Source organism: Bombina bombina, chromosome 3 (genome assembly GCF_027579735.1).
Source record: "Bombina bombina isolate aBomBom1 chromosome 3, aBomBom1.pri, whole genome shotgun sequence".
Taxonomy (NCBI): domain Eukaryota; kingdom Metazoa; phylum Chordata; class Amphibia; order Anura; family Bombinatoridae; genus Bombina; species Bombina bombina.
In genome coordinates, this window is record NC_069501.1 from 359,633,400 (window position 1) to 359,651,582 (window position 18,183).

Here is an 18,183-nt window from a genome sequence, read left to right on the forward strand (position 1 = left end):
ATCACTACCACTAACTAAACCTATTAACCCCTAAACCGTTAGCCCCCCACATTGGTATAAACTAAATTAAGCTATTAACCCCTAAACCTAACAACCCGCTAACTTTAAATTAAAATTACAACATCCCTAGCTTAATATAAATTTAAACTTACTTGTAAAATTAAAAGAAACTAATTTTAAACTATTAATTAACCTACCCTAACTATTATACTACAATTAAATTAAACTAGCAATTAAATAAACTAAATTACATATTAAAAAAACCTAACCATACTAAAATTATTAAAAAATACTATTTAACCTTATTACAATTTACTAAATTACAAAAAATATAAACGCTAAGTTACAAAAAATAAAAAACACTAAATTACGAAAAAAATCAAACCACATTATCAAAAATAAAAAAGAATAATGCCTAATCTAATAGCCCTATCAAAATAAAAAAGCCCCCCCAAAATAAAAAACCCTAGCCTACAATAAACTACCAATGGCCCTTAAAAGGGCCTTTTGTGGGGCATTGCCCCAAAGAAATCATCTCTTTTACCTGTAAAAAACAAATACAAACACCCCCCAACAGTAAAACCCAACACCCAACCAACCAACCCCCCAAATAAAAAACCTATCTAAAATAACCTAAGCTTCCCATTGCCCTGAAAAGGGCATTTGTATGGGCATTGCCCTTAAAAGGGCATTTAGCACTTTTACATGCCCAGACCCTAATCTAAAAATAAAACCCACCCAAAAAACCCTTAAAAAAACCTAACACTAACCCTCGACGATCCACTTACCGTTCTTGAAGTCCTGCTTGAAGGATCCATCCAGCCGGAGAAGTCATCATCCAGGCGGCAAGTAGTCCAAGATGGCGTCCCTTCAATTGGATTGGATCAGCCAATAGGATTGAACTTCAATCCTATTGGCTGATTGCATCAGCCAATACGATTTTTTCTACCTTAATTCTGATTGGCTGATAGAATTCTATCAACCAATCGGAATTAAAGGGACGCCATCTTGGATGACGTCATTTAAAGGAACCTTCATTCAGTGTTAGCCATCGGCAGAAGAGGATGCTCCGCGTTGGATGTCTTGAAGATGGACCCGCTCCGCACCGGATGGATGAAGATAGAAGATGCCGTCTGGATGAAGACTTCTGCCCATCTGGAGGACCACTTCGCTCGGCTTGGATGAAGACTTCTCCCGGCTTCGTTGAGGACTTCGGCCCGGTTGGATGAAGACTTCTCCCAGTAAGGTGATCTTCAAGGGGTTAGTGTTAGGTTTTTTTAAGGGGGTATTGGGGGGGTTTTAGAGTAGGGTTGGTTGTGTGGGTGGTGGGTTTTTTAATGTTGGGGGGGATTGGTAATTTTTTTTACAGGTAAAAGAGCTGATTGCTTCGGTGCAATGCCCCGCAAAAGGCCCTTTTAAGGGCTATTTGTAATTTAGTGTAGGGTAGAGCTTTTTTTTTATTCTGGGGGGCTTTTTTATTTTGTTAGTTGGATTAGATTAGGTGTAATTAGTTTAAAAATCTTGTAATTTGTTTATTATTTTCTGTAATTTAGTGTGTGTTTTTTTGTACTTTAGCTAATTGTATTTAATTGTATTTAATTTAGGGAATGTATTTCATTATAGTGTAGTGTTAGGTGTTAGTGTGACTTAGGTTAGGTTTTATTTTACAGGTTAATTTGTATTTATTTTAGCTAGGTAGTTATTAAATAGTTAATAACTATTTAATAACTATTCTACCTAGTTAAAATAAATACAAACTTGCCTGTAAAATAAAAATAAACCCTAAGATCGATACAATGTAACTATTAGTAGCTATCTTAGGGTTTATTTTATAGGTAAGTATTTCGTTTTAAATAGGAATTATTTAGTTAATGATAGTAATTTTTATTTAGATTTCTTTTAATTATATTTAAGTTAGGGGGGGTTAGGGTTAGACTTAGATTTAGGGGTTAATAACTTTAGTATAGTGGCGGCGATGTTGGGGGCAGCAGATTAGGGGTTAATAAATGTAGGTAGGTGTCGGCGATGTTAGGGGCGGCAGATTAGGGGTTAATAATATTTAACTAATGTTTGCGAGGCGGGAGTACGGCGGTTTAGGGGTTAATATATTTATTATAGTGGCGGCGATGTCCGGTTCGGCAAAAATGGGGTTAAAATTTTTTTAGTGTTTGCGATGCGGGAGAGCCTTGGTTTAGGAGTTAATAGGTAGTTTATGGGTGTTAGTGTACTTTTTAGCACTTTAGTTAAGAGTTTTATGCTACGGCTTTGTAGTGTAAAACTCTTAACTACTGACTTTAGAATGCGTTACCAGTCTTGACAGGAGAGGGTCTACCGCTCACTTTTTGGCAGACTCGTAATACTGGCGCTATGCAAGTCCCATTGAAAAAAGAGGATACGCAATTTACAGAAGTGGATTTGCGGTATTTCCAAGTCTGGCCAAAAAAGTGAGAGGTACACCTGTACCTGCAAGACTCGTAATATCAGCGGGTGTTAAAAAGCAGCATTAGGACCTCTTAACACTGCTTTTTTACTGCACAACTTGTAATCTAGCCGCATATTTCCAAGTTACTGGAAGGATTCTGGGGTGATACAATCAGATGTTGTAGAGAGTTCAGGTGATACAGCTCCAGTGTATATTCAAAACTAAGGAAAAATTTTCTGTATTTAATTGTTGCCGTATTTTATCCAAGTGTTAATAAATTTAATTAATTTGGAGTGTATAGAAAGGTTTATGGGGAGTACGTTTTAGAAAGTCTTGTTTTACAACTTTGTCATTCAAAAGCTTGTAAGAATGATTTAAGTCAATTTGTAATATGCTTTTAATTGTCAACAAAATAAATAAGTAAAAATAAAGAAAACATATCTAGTTGTAATAGTTAACATGTTGAATTCATTTGAAAGTTGCTACCACCTTAAGATTATTATATGAGAAATCTTGAAAAAGTCTTGAAAAACACAATACTGTTATTACCAGTCTCTTTGGTAGTTCAAATATTAGACCAAGGGAAACAAATTAATAAAGGAACATTTATTATGAACAAAAAAGAGTCACAGTGAATTTATATGAAAAAGAATTAACACATAAAACAACAGTTTCTAAAATAAAAAAGTAAAGTGTAACAGAACCTATAACTTCTGTTCCAGGGAAATGGGAGAAATATGGTCAAACATGCTGTTGCCCGCATCCTCCCATGTAGAATGACAAAACATTTTTGGTGAAAGAACAATTAAATACATTTATTTTCTGAGGTAAGGTTTCTGACCAGACCCCTTCTAGAGTGGGCAAGGGTGGTAGCCACCCCTTTTTTATGGCAGGCCATGAAGCAAATTGCAAGCCCCGTCAGAAGCTATAGAATAACTTATAATTTTAGCTATGTATATTCAGTACACATGCCCTTATAAGCAATCCCATTGTGACATCATGAGGGTAATTTTAATACCAAACATGACACGTCTGTCATATTTGGTCACCCTGTAACATAAAAGTGATTAAAACGAGTATTAAGATTTCCTAGTGTTTCAAATCTAATTGACCATAGGACTCTGATTGATACTGGACACTGTCTTCCGTAAATCTGTGTTGACATCTTGGCCCATAAAAATCACTCTACTGAGAAGAGCAGATTGCACCTTATTTCTGGTTCTCCTTGCCTTTTTTAAGTTAGTTCTGATAAGAAGTAGTAAATAGCTGACATAAAAATACAGGACACAAAAAGAAAAGAAAGAAAAGTAAGCCCTGACATTGTCAAATCATGAGGTCTTCATGGCATAGTGTCATGTGGTATTCCTACTGAGAGAGGCAAAGGAACAGAGGAGAAACTGTTAAAGGGACACTAAACACAAAAATGTTCTTTCATGATTCAGGTAGAGAATACAATTTTAAACAGCATTCTAATTTACTTATATTATCTAATTTGATTCATTTTTTACATATCCTTTGTTAAAGAAATAGCAATGCACATGGGTGAGCCAATCACACGAGACATCTATGTGCAGCCACCAATCAGCAGCTACTGAGCCTATCTAGATATGCTTTTCATCAAAGAATATCAAGAGAATTAAGAAAATTAGATAATGGAGTAAATTGAAAAGTTTTTTAAAATTGCATACACTTTCTAAGTCATGAAAGAAAAAATGTGGGTTTTATGTCCCTTTAAAGAAAACTTTAAATGAGCGAATTGAGGGATAGGAAGCAAACCAGGAGATGGCTGAATTTTGGATGCCAAAAGAGTGTAGAATTTGCAAGAGTAGTGGATGGTTAACTGTTTCAAAAGCAGCAGATATATCCAGAAGAAAAAGTAATGAATAGTGGCACTTTAGCTAATAGCTAAAGTAACGATAACAATAGCTAAAGTAACAATAATTTGTTTTTAACTTTAGTAAAAGCAGTTTCTCTTTAATTATTTACGGCAGAAACCAAAATAGAGGGGAACAAGCAAAGAGTTAGTTGAGAGAAATTGAGTTAGATAATTATAGAGTAATTATTTAAATAATTTGGAGATAAAGGGAAGTAAGAAGATTGGCCAATACTTAAATGAACAGTCAACACTAAAATTGTTAGTGTTTAAAAATATTGATAACGCCTTTACTAGACTTTCTCCAGCTTTGCACAGCCAACATTATTAAATTAATATAACATTATATATACAGGTATATATATATATATATATATATATATATATATATATATATATATATATATATATAAACAGCCTCTTATCACATGCTTTTTTATTTGCTTTTCACAACAGGAGACTGCTAGTTCATGTGGGCCATCTAGATAACATTTGCTCATGCCCGTAAGTTATGAACAACACAGCTAAAATGCAGGTCAATAGATAATAAATAAAAAGGCATGTGATCAGGGGGCTGTCAAAAAATGCTTAGATACAAGGTAATCACAATTAAAAGTATATAAAATGAATATAACCATGTTGGCTGTGCAAAACTGGGGAATGGGTAATAAAGGGATTGTCTATCTTTTGTACTTTTACAAATTTTATCCCCCACCATAATCCTATCACTATTTCTAACCCTTACTCTAAGGGGCCTATTTATTAAAGTGCAAGCGGACATGATACGATGTAGCGTATCATGTCCGCCGCACATCGATAAATGCCGACAGCATACGCTGTCGGCATTTATCATTGCAATAGCAGTTCTTGTGAACTGCTTGTACAATGCCGCTCGCCTGCAGATTTGCAGGGGGTGTCAATTAGCCTGATCATATAGGATCGGGCAGATTGATGTCCGCAGCCTCAGAGCAGGCGGACAAGTTATGGAGCAGCGTTCTTTAGACCGTTGCTTCATAACTGCTTTTTCTGGCGAGCGTGAAGGCTCGCACGGAAATAGGAGCATCAAGCTCCATTCAGAGCTTGATAATTCAGCCCCTAAAGGTGTAGTGGTGTACAAAATGTACACTCCACCTGCAGTGATATTGCTGATCAGCTGTATTGTGACGGTAACATATTGGCCAATGATATTGCTCCCAAAATGTTTAGCATAGATACTGACCCCATGTTTACTCTAAGTACATCCTCTGATATGAAGCTAAGTGTTTTAGTGTAAAATATTTTTGTGATTGTGTCAAATGTTTGTTACCTCCATTTTAATTGATGCAATTAACATATTGGCCAATGATATTGCTCCCATGTTGTTTAGGGTGGAAGCTGACCCCAAGTTTACTCTTAGTACATCCTCTAATAATTATGAAGCTAAGTGTTTTAGTGTAGAATAATTTTGTAACTGTGTCAAATGTTTGTTACCTCCATTTTAATTGATGCAAAGTACTAAAAGCATTTACTATGGCATCTGGTGCAGGAAGCTGTTTCAAGATGTAATAGCACACAAGCAATTGCATGGTTGAATGCAGACTTTCTTCAGTAATTATGTTTTGTTTGACTTCCAGAAATGTGCACAAAATGTAATCAGCCAACGATGCATTAGTATAAAGAAAGACATGCAAGAGATATGTCACTTAGATTTCTTGTTATAATATGAGAAATCATTTAAATGCTTTTGCAGACCAGATTGTGTGTATTATACATTGTGATTTATATAATTACTTATTTTGATTATTATGATAGGGTATGGAAGTAGACAGCCTGGTAACATGGAGTGAAGCAAACAATTTAGAATTAAATGTTCATAAAACCAAAGAGATGGTAATTGATTTTAGAAAAAAAAAAACAACTCTATCATCATCTTGTCTGAAAATTAAAGATTACTTAGTAGACAGAGTTACATTGTACAAATGCCTTGGCAAAACCATTCAACATCATTTTAAATTTTTACTATAATTAAAAAGTCTGAACAATGTTTGTACTTCTAAAGGCAACTTAAAGGGACAATAAGCCCAAAATTTTTCTTTCATGGTTCAGGTACAGAATACAATATTAAACAACATTACAATTTACTTCTATGATCTAATTAGCTTCATTCTTTAGATATCATTTGTTGAAGAAATAGCAATGCAGATTGATGAGCCAATCACACGAGGCATCTATGTTCAGCCACCAATCAGCAGCTACTGAGCCTATCTAGATATGCTTTTCAGCAAAGGATATCAAGAGAATGAAGTAAATTATATAATAGAAGTTAATTAGAAAGTTGTTTAAAATTGCATGCTTTTTCTAAATCATGAAAGAAAAAAAAAATGTGTTTCATGTCCCTTTAAAAAATGTAGCCTAGGGGGCGGAGCCAACACTGAGACGGAGCGGTCTTACATTCTCATAGCTCCGGATAACTATTATCTATAGCTATAACTGACCGCTCTGACCAGTCTAATTTACTATTTACAGTCTAGCCAAAGTATTGGGGCACTTAGACAAGGAGAACGAAGACTAGGAAATATTTGCGACAGTGGAAACAGCACACTTTTTGAGAGACCCACGTGTGAGCACCCCGTGGAACCGCCGCATCTCAGGATCTAGTGGAGACCTAGTCGAAGAGACTGTAATACCCTGATTACCTCTCCCACTCATTCGGGGGGCAGACCTGTACAGAAGCGGGTGAAGTGAGGTGTAATTACGATGGAACTTTACAGCAGCGCTTTCTTAGAGTCAATACACTGCCTACTGCGTAGCCATTTTGAGAGCCTTGAGACCAATGTGGTGAAAGCATGGAGAGGGATCACGGAGGTACACACGCAGTATACCGTACAAGCTCCTAGGACTGACCCAATCTTGAGACTCAGAGCTGATGAGATGGATAGGGACACAACTGGCACAGCTGATTCTGAACCTGGGCAGGGTACAGCTACAACGTGGGCACCGGTTAACGGCCTGACTCAGCAATGTGTGGTGATTTTACCTGATATGACCGCCTTCAGTGAACCGAAGAGATGGTGCAGAGAAACCAAAGTGATCACTGAGTTCTTACCTTCCTGCGCTTCCAGCAGATGTTGGTCACAGTAACAATAGCATCATAGAGGGTCATCTTGCATTAGCCCCACCAGAAATCCAATTTAGAGTAATTGATTGTGCGGAGACACATACTGGAGGGCCCTTACAGTCTGGAGATATGGTTCACAGGCTGAGAGACTGTTACATATCACTGGCTACCGGAGTGGGGTAAATGCATGGAACATGGCTTTGGAACTGTATACCACTCATCTTCTCTCCGCTATTTTCAGTGTTTATGTTTTTATGCCTCTATAACACTTGTTTAGTGTAGATGCCTCTATATCTTGCAAAGGACATATGACAGTAATCCTTTCATTACAGGGCTAATGACAAAACTACATTATAAACCTAACGTATCCCTACGGCAGGTACTATTCATAAGTGAGAAACTATAACTAGACTCTATGTGGATAAATATTATATTGAGGTTGAGGAACACTTTTGCTAGGATGTTAGAGGATTTGATGCAATTGCTATTGGTACTATTCTCTTATTTACCCCACGCGTTAAGTCTGGAGATGACACACTACCTAGTCCCTAGATTATTTGCATGCTGGCATGCTAACACATTTTGATATAAAACCTATATCCACCCACTATACCATAGAATCCCCTACTTCGATAGTAAATTCCCTCAGCTACAAGCTAATCTTGGTTAGTTCTATTTTAGCCCCTTAATGCTACTTTTGATTCATAGCCTTTTATATTTACTACAGGCAGCCTATATCATAAGTCATTCAGAGGATGACAAGTGGTCCCGTGAGGTTCAGTATCCTTCAGTAAATTCACTCTGGTACTCCACTAGCATAAGTTTCAACGCACCCAACCCATCACCCCCCCCCATCATATAATAATATATCACCTAATTTAGGTGAATTAAACACGCAGTCTTTCTTTACTATACCGCACCTTAAATCCTTTTAGTTAATGCAACACACTATATTGTTGACCTTTTGTTCTCTTTTTAAGCTTAACAAGATTATTTAACATTTCATATATTTTGAATTTAAGGTTTTAAGTTTCCTATCCTAAATATTACATTAAAAGGTAAAAAAGGTTCTTCAGTTAGGGCCCATGAGTGGCCCCTTCACATTAATGTTTACCTACTTTGTACTATACTTACTGCAACTGTAGGGTCCATGAGTGGCCGTTTCAATCATATTGTGGGTATACTGTTTGAGCAACATTTAGTACTTGTTTTGAGAATGTAATTTGTCATTTCCCCAAATTGCGTTTTTATCTGCTGTGCTTGGTAACTTTCTCTAAAAATTTATTTTACCTTTTAACTTGTATTGACAATTACCCATTGTTTGTTTTGAAAAGAACCTCAATAAAAATATTTAAAAAAAAAAAATGTAGCCTATCTCAAAAACGGTTAACTTGGTTTTATTCAGCCATCATCGAATCAGTTTTATCATCCTCTGTTTTAAACTGGTATAGCTCTACTACATTATTATTAATGGAGAAACTACACCGAATTGTGAGATCTGCGAAAAAAATTTTTTTTTTACTTTTCAAGGATGAATAAGAGAGTTGGAAAACTTTTATCTGGTTCATCTCACCCTGGCCAATGTTTTTTTAATTATCTATCTTTTTATCATAGGCCAAGGTTGAGAGTTTTATGAAATCGGACAAACCGTTTTCTAAACAGTTTTTTTCCCCAGGTTATTAAAATAGCAAACAGGAATACTTCTCTTATTTTACTTTGTAGGATAAATTGCACTTTAGTCACTCTTTGTGAATATATTTCATGGTTAGATTTTATTGTATTTGTTCATTGTCATCTGATACCTTTGCACCAGGAAAAATTCCTTGTATAATTTTCTTTTTTTATACTTGGCAAGTATATGATTGTATTATATTCTATAATAGCAGCATAGTCAAAAGATATCTTGTTCAAATTGAGCTTGCATTGAGCAAACTTGTAAATTACCTGCATTTTTATTATTATGACTGCCTTGTGTGTTTTGCTCAGTTTCAGCTAGATTACAAGTTATGGCGTAATGGCTGTTCGCAAATAGCGCATGCGTTATTTTCATTGCACACTTTTCATAAAGTATTAGTCTGAAAAGAACCTTGTTATGCATCGTGGTAACACGAGTACAGCATTTATTTCCCTAACGTAATCACGGACTCGTAATGGATTCTCCCATAGAGATCAATGCAAACTGAAGAATAGACGGATTTTTCATCTAACACTCGATATTTTGCGAGAACTACACACTGCTCTGTTATATTACACATACAACATAATGGACAATAAAAAGAATCAGATCAAATGTACAAACACTAATCACTAACACAACATAGCACATACACATTCAACATTCACAATCCTTTACAACAAATACTACACAACATTTACACTAAACGAGGATTAGGAAAATATGTTGCGATCTGCATCACGGAACAAAACAACATGAAAAAAGAATTGCACACTGATACACAAACAAAACATTTGCATTGGCGATTAGGAAACATTATTCAAAATACACATTTACAACACTTAACAAATACGATACCATCAGAAATCAGCATTTAGATTTTGAGATACTAAATTAGGAGAATGTTATGCAAAACGATCACTATGACATCATTGCATTATACACATACACAGTAAGTGAGAGAAAGTGAGTAAGTGAGAGAGAGAGAGTTAGTGAGAGAGAGTGAGTTAGTGAGAGAGTTAGTGAGAGAGACTTTGTCTGGGTGAGTGTGTGAGTGCTGTGTTTTTGTACATTACTTGCATAAAAACATTTACACGCAAACACATTCAATACATATATACGCATATCAGTAGCACTACATACGACACACATACACTCCATACCCCATTCCCTTTAGTCTACACTCCATACCCCATTCCCTTTAATCCCATACCCATCCCATAGTTAGAATTGGTTGGATTTACACCAACTTATTGTTTACATACCCTCATTTACTCTTTTTTATACGTTTGTCTGTTTATTAATACCCCTTCCCTATTTTTTTAATCCCATTCACAGTTTAAGCACTTTTTACTTTTAGTTCATTATTTTGACCCCCTTTCATTTGGGCACTTTTACATTTGGAACGAGTATGGTGGGAAGGAGGGCTAGGGGAGAGCCGAGGCAGGAGATCAGCGAGGAGCTCTTAGAACTTATTAGGCAGCAGGTAACTCAGCAGGTTATGGAGGAGGTTAGGCAGGAGAGGGGGGGAGGAAGGGGGAGAGGAACTAGAGAGGAAGGGGGGCATAGGAAGTGGGAGAGGGATAGGAAGAGGAAGAGGTCAGGGTGGGTGGGGGTGGGTGGGCCCAGTCACATTGTTGAAGATGAATAAGTGGCTGGGCCCAGTGGGGTAGGTCAGGAGCACAGACAGGGTGCAATACAGTCCGCAGAACAGAGGCTTACATCACAGGGGAAGCCCAGGCAGAGGGAGGAGAGGTATACAACGGAGAAGAAGGAGGTCCTTATAGGGGCCTATATGGAGAGGGCTAGGAGGCTGCAGGCACCGAAGGCCACCCCTTCAGATAAGAAAAAGTTGTGGCTGGAGATAATGAATGCTGTCAATGCAGGGGGGAGTGCAGGAGGGATGTCAAATCAATACAGCACCACTACCAGGACTGCAGAAGTGAACTCAAGAAGAAGATGTCAAGGGAGAATGAATACCATGCAGGGACCGGTGGCGGCCCGAAACAGACATTTGTATACAGCCGCTGGGAGGACATGCTGCGTCCCAACATCTCTGAGGTGGCCCTAGTCAGGATCTAAGGAGGAATTGATAAAGGGAACCTGCCCCTCTCATCTGCTAGTAAGCTCATTTAATAATCTCTTTACATCCACCTCATAACCCATTCACACGCAAAAAAATTAGGGATATGACTAACGCAATTACGCTTTTTTCAACATTATTACGTAAACACATTCAGAATTACCTTGAGAAAGTTGGATTTGAACAAAAGCCATCACATTAGTATCTAGTCTACAGATTAGGTGTGCATTTAAAAAGATTTAAGACGCACGAAAAAATACATTCATATTGACCATCTATATATCCGAAAGACTGGGTTTGCAAATATGTAAATCGTATTGATTGCTTTTGTTCACAATTGAATTACAAAGGCAGCCTCATTAATACACTTACAAATATAACATTTACATCTTTATTTGGAACTGTGCTAATATCTCTATTTCTTTCATTTTCTAATATACAGAGTCTGAGGCCGGGGAGGAGGAAACACAGCACGAACAGGCTCCTCCTTCACCCAGGCATGAGAGTGGTGCAGAAGATGACAGGCCACCTCAGGGAGAACTGGAAGATATCCCTGCAGAAGCCCCTCCTGCAGAAGCCCCCCTGCAGAAGATATCCCTGCAGCAACAGCCCCCCGTGCAGCTCGCCGTGCAGCAGCAGCCCGCCATGCTGCAGCTCCTATTGAGGAGAACATCCCCCCCAGAAATCCCAGAGGTGGAGCTGTTGAGGGGCTTCCTGGAGGAAATGCAGACCTCCCGGAGGGAGGCACATCAGGCACACACAGAGTTCCTGACCAACGCAGTGAACCGCCTGATTGAAGGACAAATTAATATGTTAAATGTTCATAATAATATATTGCAGGTCTTCCAGGAGGTGTTAAGCAGACTAGATCCAGGAATGGGAAGACCATCATCTCCTGGACCATCAGCTCCTGGGCCTCCATCTCCTACTCTGCCCGGTGAATCCACAACCACTCACAGTACTCCTCCTCCCCTTCCCCTTCTTCCCCAACCATCTCCAATAAGGACACGTTAGAGGGGGCATTTGCCCTCCCCAGAGCCTCAGTCTCATGGGAAGAGGGGAAGGAGGAAGAAGTAATTATGTATATATTGTTTTTGTTTTAAATTTAATGTGTAAAGGATAGTTATGTGATGATGTTGTCTTCTTACACTTGTGGAACACACTCTCGGCTAGATTTGGAGTTTGGCGGTAAAAGGGCTGTTAACGCTCCGCGGGTTTTTTTCTGGCCGCACCATAAATTTAACTCTGGTATCGAGAGTTCAAACAAATGCTGCGTTAGGCTCCAAAAAAGGAGCGTAGAGCATATTTAGCGCAAATGCAACTCTCGATACCAGAGTTGCTTACGGACGCGGCCGGCCTCAAAAACGTGCTCGTGCACGATTCTCCCATAGGAAACAATGGGGCTGTTTGAGCTGAAAAAAAACCTAACACCTGCAAAAAAGCAGCGTTCAGCTCCTAACGCAGCCCCATTGTTTCCTATGGGGAAACACTTCCTACGTCTGCACCTAACACCCTAACATGTACCCCGAGTCTAAACACCCCTAGCCTTACACTTATTAACCCCTAATCTGCCGCCCCCGCTATCGCTGACCCCTGCATTACACTTTTAACCCCTAATCTGCCGCTCCGTAAACCGCCGCCACCTACGTTATCCCTATGTACCCCTAATCTGCTGCCCTAACATCGCCGACCCCTATGTTATATTTATTAACCCCTAATCTGCCCCCCACAACGTCGCCGACACCTACCTACACTTATTAACCCCTAATCTGCCGAGCGGACCTGAGCGCTACTATAATAAAGTTATTAACCCCTAATCCGCCTCACTAACCCTATCATAAATAGTATTAACCCCTAATCTGCCCTCCCTAACATCGCCGACACCTACCTTCAATTATTAACCCCTAATCTGCCGACCGGAGCTCACCGCTATTCTAATAAATGTATTAACCCCTAAAGCTAAGTCTAACCCTAACACTAACACCCCCCTAAGTTAAATATAATTTTTATCTAACGAAATAAATTAACTCTTATTAAATAAATGATTCCTATTTAAAGCTAAATACTTACCTGTAAAATAAATCCTAATATAGCTACAATATAAATTACATTTATATTATAGCTATTTTAGGATTAATATTCATTTTACAGGTAACTTTGTATTTATTTTAACCAGGTACAATAGCTATTAAATAGTTAAGAACTATTTAATAGTTACCTAGTTAAAATAATTACAAATTTACCTGTAAAATAAATCCTAACCTAAGATATAATTAAACCTAACACTACCCTATCAATAAAATAATTAAATAAACTACCTACAATTACCTACAATTAACCTAACACTACACTATCAATAAATTAATTAAACACAATTGCTACAAATAAATACAATTAAATAAACTATCTAAAGTACAAAAAATAAAAAAGAACTAAGTTACAGAAAATAAAAAAATATTTACAAACATAAGAAAAATATTACAACAATTTTAAACTAATTACACCTACTCTAAGCCCCCTAATAAAATAACAAAGACCCCCAAAATAAAAAATTCCCTACCCTATTCTAAAATACAAATATTACAAGCTCTTTTACCTTACCAGCCCTGAACAGGGCCCTTTGCGGGGCATGCCCCAAGAATTTCAGCTCTTTTGCCTGTAAAAAAAAACATACAATACCCCCCCCCCAACATTACAACCCACCACCCACATACCCCTAATCTAACCCAAACCCCCTTAAATAAACCTAACACTAATCCCCTGAAGATCTTCCTACCTTGTCTTCACCATCCAGGTATCACCGATCCGTCCTGGCTCCAAGATCTTCATCCAACCCAAGCGGGGGTTGGCGATCCATAATCCGGTGCTCCAAAGTCTTCCTCCTATCCGGCAAGAAGAGGACATCCGGACCGGCAAACATCTTCTCCAAGCGGCATCTTCTATGTTCTTCCATCCGATGACGACCGGCTCCATCTTGAAGACCTCCAGCGCGGATCCATCCTCTTCTTCCGACGACTAGACGACGAATGACGGTTCCTTTAAGGGACGTCATCCAAGATGGCGTCCCTCGAATTCCGATTGGCTGATAGGATTCTATCAGCCAATCGGAATTAAGGTAGGAATATTCTGATTGGCTGATGGAATCAGCCAATCAGAATCAAGTTCAATCCGATTGGCTGATCCAATCAGCCAATCAGATTGAGCTCGCATTCTATTGGCTGATCGGAACAGCCAATAGAATGCGAGCTCAATCTGATTGGCTGATTGGATCAGCCAATCGGATTGAACTTGATTCTGATTGGCTGATTCCATCAGCCAATCAGAATATTCCTACCTTAATTCCGATTGGCTGATAGAATCCTATCAGCCAATCGGAATTCGAGGGACGCCATCTTGGATGACGTCCCTTAAAGGAACCGTCATTCGTCGTCTAGTCGTCGGAAGAAGAGGATGGATCCGCGCTGGAGGTCTTCAAGATGGAGCCGGTCGTCATCGGATGGAAGAACATAGAAGATGCCGCTTGGAGAAGATGTTTGCCGGTCCGGATGTCCTCTTCTTGCCGGATAGGAGGAAGACTTTGGAGCACCGGATTATGGATCGCCAACCCCCGCTTGGGTTGGATGAAGATCTTGGAGCCAGGACGGATCGGTGATACCTGGATGGTGAAGACAAGGTAGGAAGATCTTCAGGGGATTAGTGTTAGGTTTATTTAAGGGGGTTTGGGTTAGATTAGGGGTATGTGGGTGGTGGGTTGTAATGTTGGGGGGGGGGTATTGTATGTTTTTTTTTACAGGCACAAGAGCTGAAATTCTTGGGGCATGCCCCGCAAAGGGCCCTGTTCAGGGCTGGTAAGGTAAAAGAGCTTGTAATATTTGTATTTTAGAATAGGGTAGGGAATTTTTTATTTTGGGGGTCTTTGTTATTTTATTAGGGGGCTTAGAGTAGGTGTAATTAGTTTAAAATTGTTGTAATATTTTTCTTATGTTTGTAAATATTTTTTTATTTTCTGTAACTTAGTTCTTTTTTATTTTTTGTACTTTAGATAGTTTATTTAATTGTATTTATTTGTAGCAATTGTGTTTAATTAATTTATTGATAGTGTAGTGTTAGGTTAATTGTAGGTAATTGTAGGTAGTTTATTTAATTATTTTATTGATAGGGTAGTGTTAGGTTTAATTATATCTTAGGTTAGGATTTATTTTACAGGTAAATTTGTAATTATTTTAACTAGGTAACTATTAAATAGTTCTTAACTATTTAATAGCTATTGTACCTGGTTAAAATAAATACAAAGTTACCTGTAAAATAAATATTAATCCTAAAATAGCTATAATATAAATGTAATTTATATTGTAGCTATATTAGGATTTATTTTACAGGTAAGTATTTAGCTTTAAATAGGAATCATTTATTTAATAAGAGTTAATTTATTTCGTTAGATAAAAATTATATTTAACTTAGGGGGGTGTTAGTGTTAGGGTTAGACTTAGCTTTAGGGGTTAATACATTTATTAGAATAGCGGTGAGCTCCGGTCGGCAGATTAGGGGTTAATAATTGAAGGTAGGTGTCGGCGATGTTAGGGAGGGCAGATTAGGGGTTAATACTATTTATGATAGGGTTAGTGAGGCGGATTAGGGGTTAATAACTTTATTATAGTAGCGCTCAGGTCCGCTCGGCAGATTAGGGGTTAATAAGTGTAGGTAGGTGTCGGCGACGTTGTGGGGGGCAGATTAGGGGTTAATAAATATAACATAGGGGTCGGCGATGTTAGGGGCAGCAGATTAGGGGTACATAGGGATAACGTAGGTGGCGGCGATTTGCGGTCGGAAGATTAGGGGTTAATTATTTTAAGTAGCTTGCGGCGACGTTGTGGGGGGCAAGTTAGGGGTTAATAAATATAATATAGGGGTCGGCGGGGTTAGGGGCAGCAGATTAGGGGTACATAAGTATAACGTAGGTGGCGGTCGGCAGATTAGGGGTTAAAAATTTTAATCGAGTGGCGGCGATGTGGGGGGACCTCGGTTTAGGGGTACATAGGTAGTTTATGGGTGTTAGTGTACTTTAGGGTACATTAGTTAAGAGCTTTATAAACCGGCGTTAGCCAGAAAGCTCTTAACTCCTGCTTTTTTCAGGCGGCTGGAATCTTGTCGTTAGAGCTCTAACGCTCACTGCAGAAACGACTCTAAATACCAGCGTTAGAAAGATCCCATTGAAAAGATAGGCTACGCAAATGGCGTAGGGGGATCTGCGGTATGGAAAAGTCGCGGCTGTAAAGTGAGCGTTAGACCCTTTAATCACTGACTCCAAATACCAGCGGGCGGCCAAAACCAGCGTTAGGAGCCTCTAACGCTGGTTTTGACGGCTACCGCCGAACTCTAAATCTAGGCCTAAGTATTTAATAGGCTTCTATAGGACCGGCTCCATGGAAACAGATTGTTTGTAGAGTGTGTTTTACAAGTGAGTTGAGACAACATCATCACATGCTGTCCTTGTTGATTAGATTGATTGGTTTTTGTGATGTGATGTCCAAACATGTTCTCCTAATACAAAACAATGACCATTACAATTATACATGATGGCATATCACACTGGTGTTGATGCAAACAACATAGCTTAAACAAGAATTTATGTTAATATATACAAAGACTTATGGCATTGGCACATCTACACATGCTTGTTAAATAAAGCAAATATTGGTATTTTTTAATAAGCCTGTATGCCATAATTCTCTCGATGTGTTGACAACATTGAATATGTTAAATAAAGTGTATTTTTTTAAAGCTAGCTTAAAGTGTTTTACTTATTTGGGAAATATATTTCATTTAAAAGGTGCATGAAAGCAGAAAATTTGCTTACATGATTTTGACAGAGCATAACATTTTAAACAAAACATTCATGTTTACTCATATTCTTTGATTCATTATCTTGTTATCCTTTGCTGAAAGGTTTATCTAGGAAAGCTCAGGAGCAGTAAAGAACACAGCTTCGATCTGCTGATTGGTGGCTGCATATATCTACTGATTGTCATTGCCTCACCCATGTGTTCACTTAAAAACTAGTAGTGAATTGATGCTCCTTCAACACATTATACCAAGAGACTGAAGCACATTTGAGAAAAGAAGAGAATTGGAAACCGGGTTAAAATTGTATGTTTAACATAACTAATGAAAGATACATTTAGGGTTTCATGTCCCTTTAAGAGATACATTTCAAAATCATGCTCACATTACTATATTTGGAGAACAACAATGTGGAATCGATACATGACACGATATTGAGCATTTACATTCAGAAGAAATATCAGGACATAACATCTATAAAAAGTATACATCTCATATATATATCATATGATATAGGTGAATGCATATTGAGAAATGACTTCTAATACAAATGCGCATGTTTAGGAATTTTCAATGTAGACAATTAAACACAACACATTAATTATTTGGTATTGCGCAAATATTGTTGACAAACATATTAAACAAGATTGGAGTATATTCATCGATGAACATTCATGAATTAGCACTTGTCTCAAAATATATTCGGGATCAACAACACATTGCCTTCATTCATTTCTTTCATGAGACAGCCATCTTTACTCTTTATCATCTATGTTTCAACAATGTACATGATTGACACAGTCCATAAACCTAGAAAATCATTGTTTTAAACTTCTGTTCTCATTCGCAAACATGGCGCATCCAATATCGGGAAACAACATAATCCAATCAAATGACGGATTTAACACTTTTGCATGTGATGTCTTACGCAACATGGTGCATCCGATATCACGGAACAACGTAATCCAATCAAATGACGGATTTAACACCTTTGCATATGACGTCTTACGCAACATGGCGCATCCGATATCGTGGAACAACGTAATCCAATCAAATGACGGATTTAACACCTTTGCATGTGACATCTTACGCAACATGGTGCATCCAATATCGTGGATCAATGTAATCCAATCAAATGACATATTTAACACCTTTGCATGTGATGTCTTACATAACATGGCGCCTACGATAT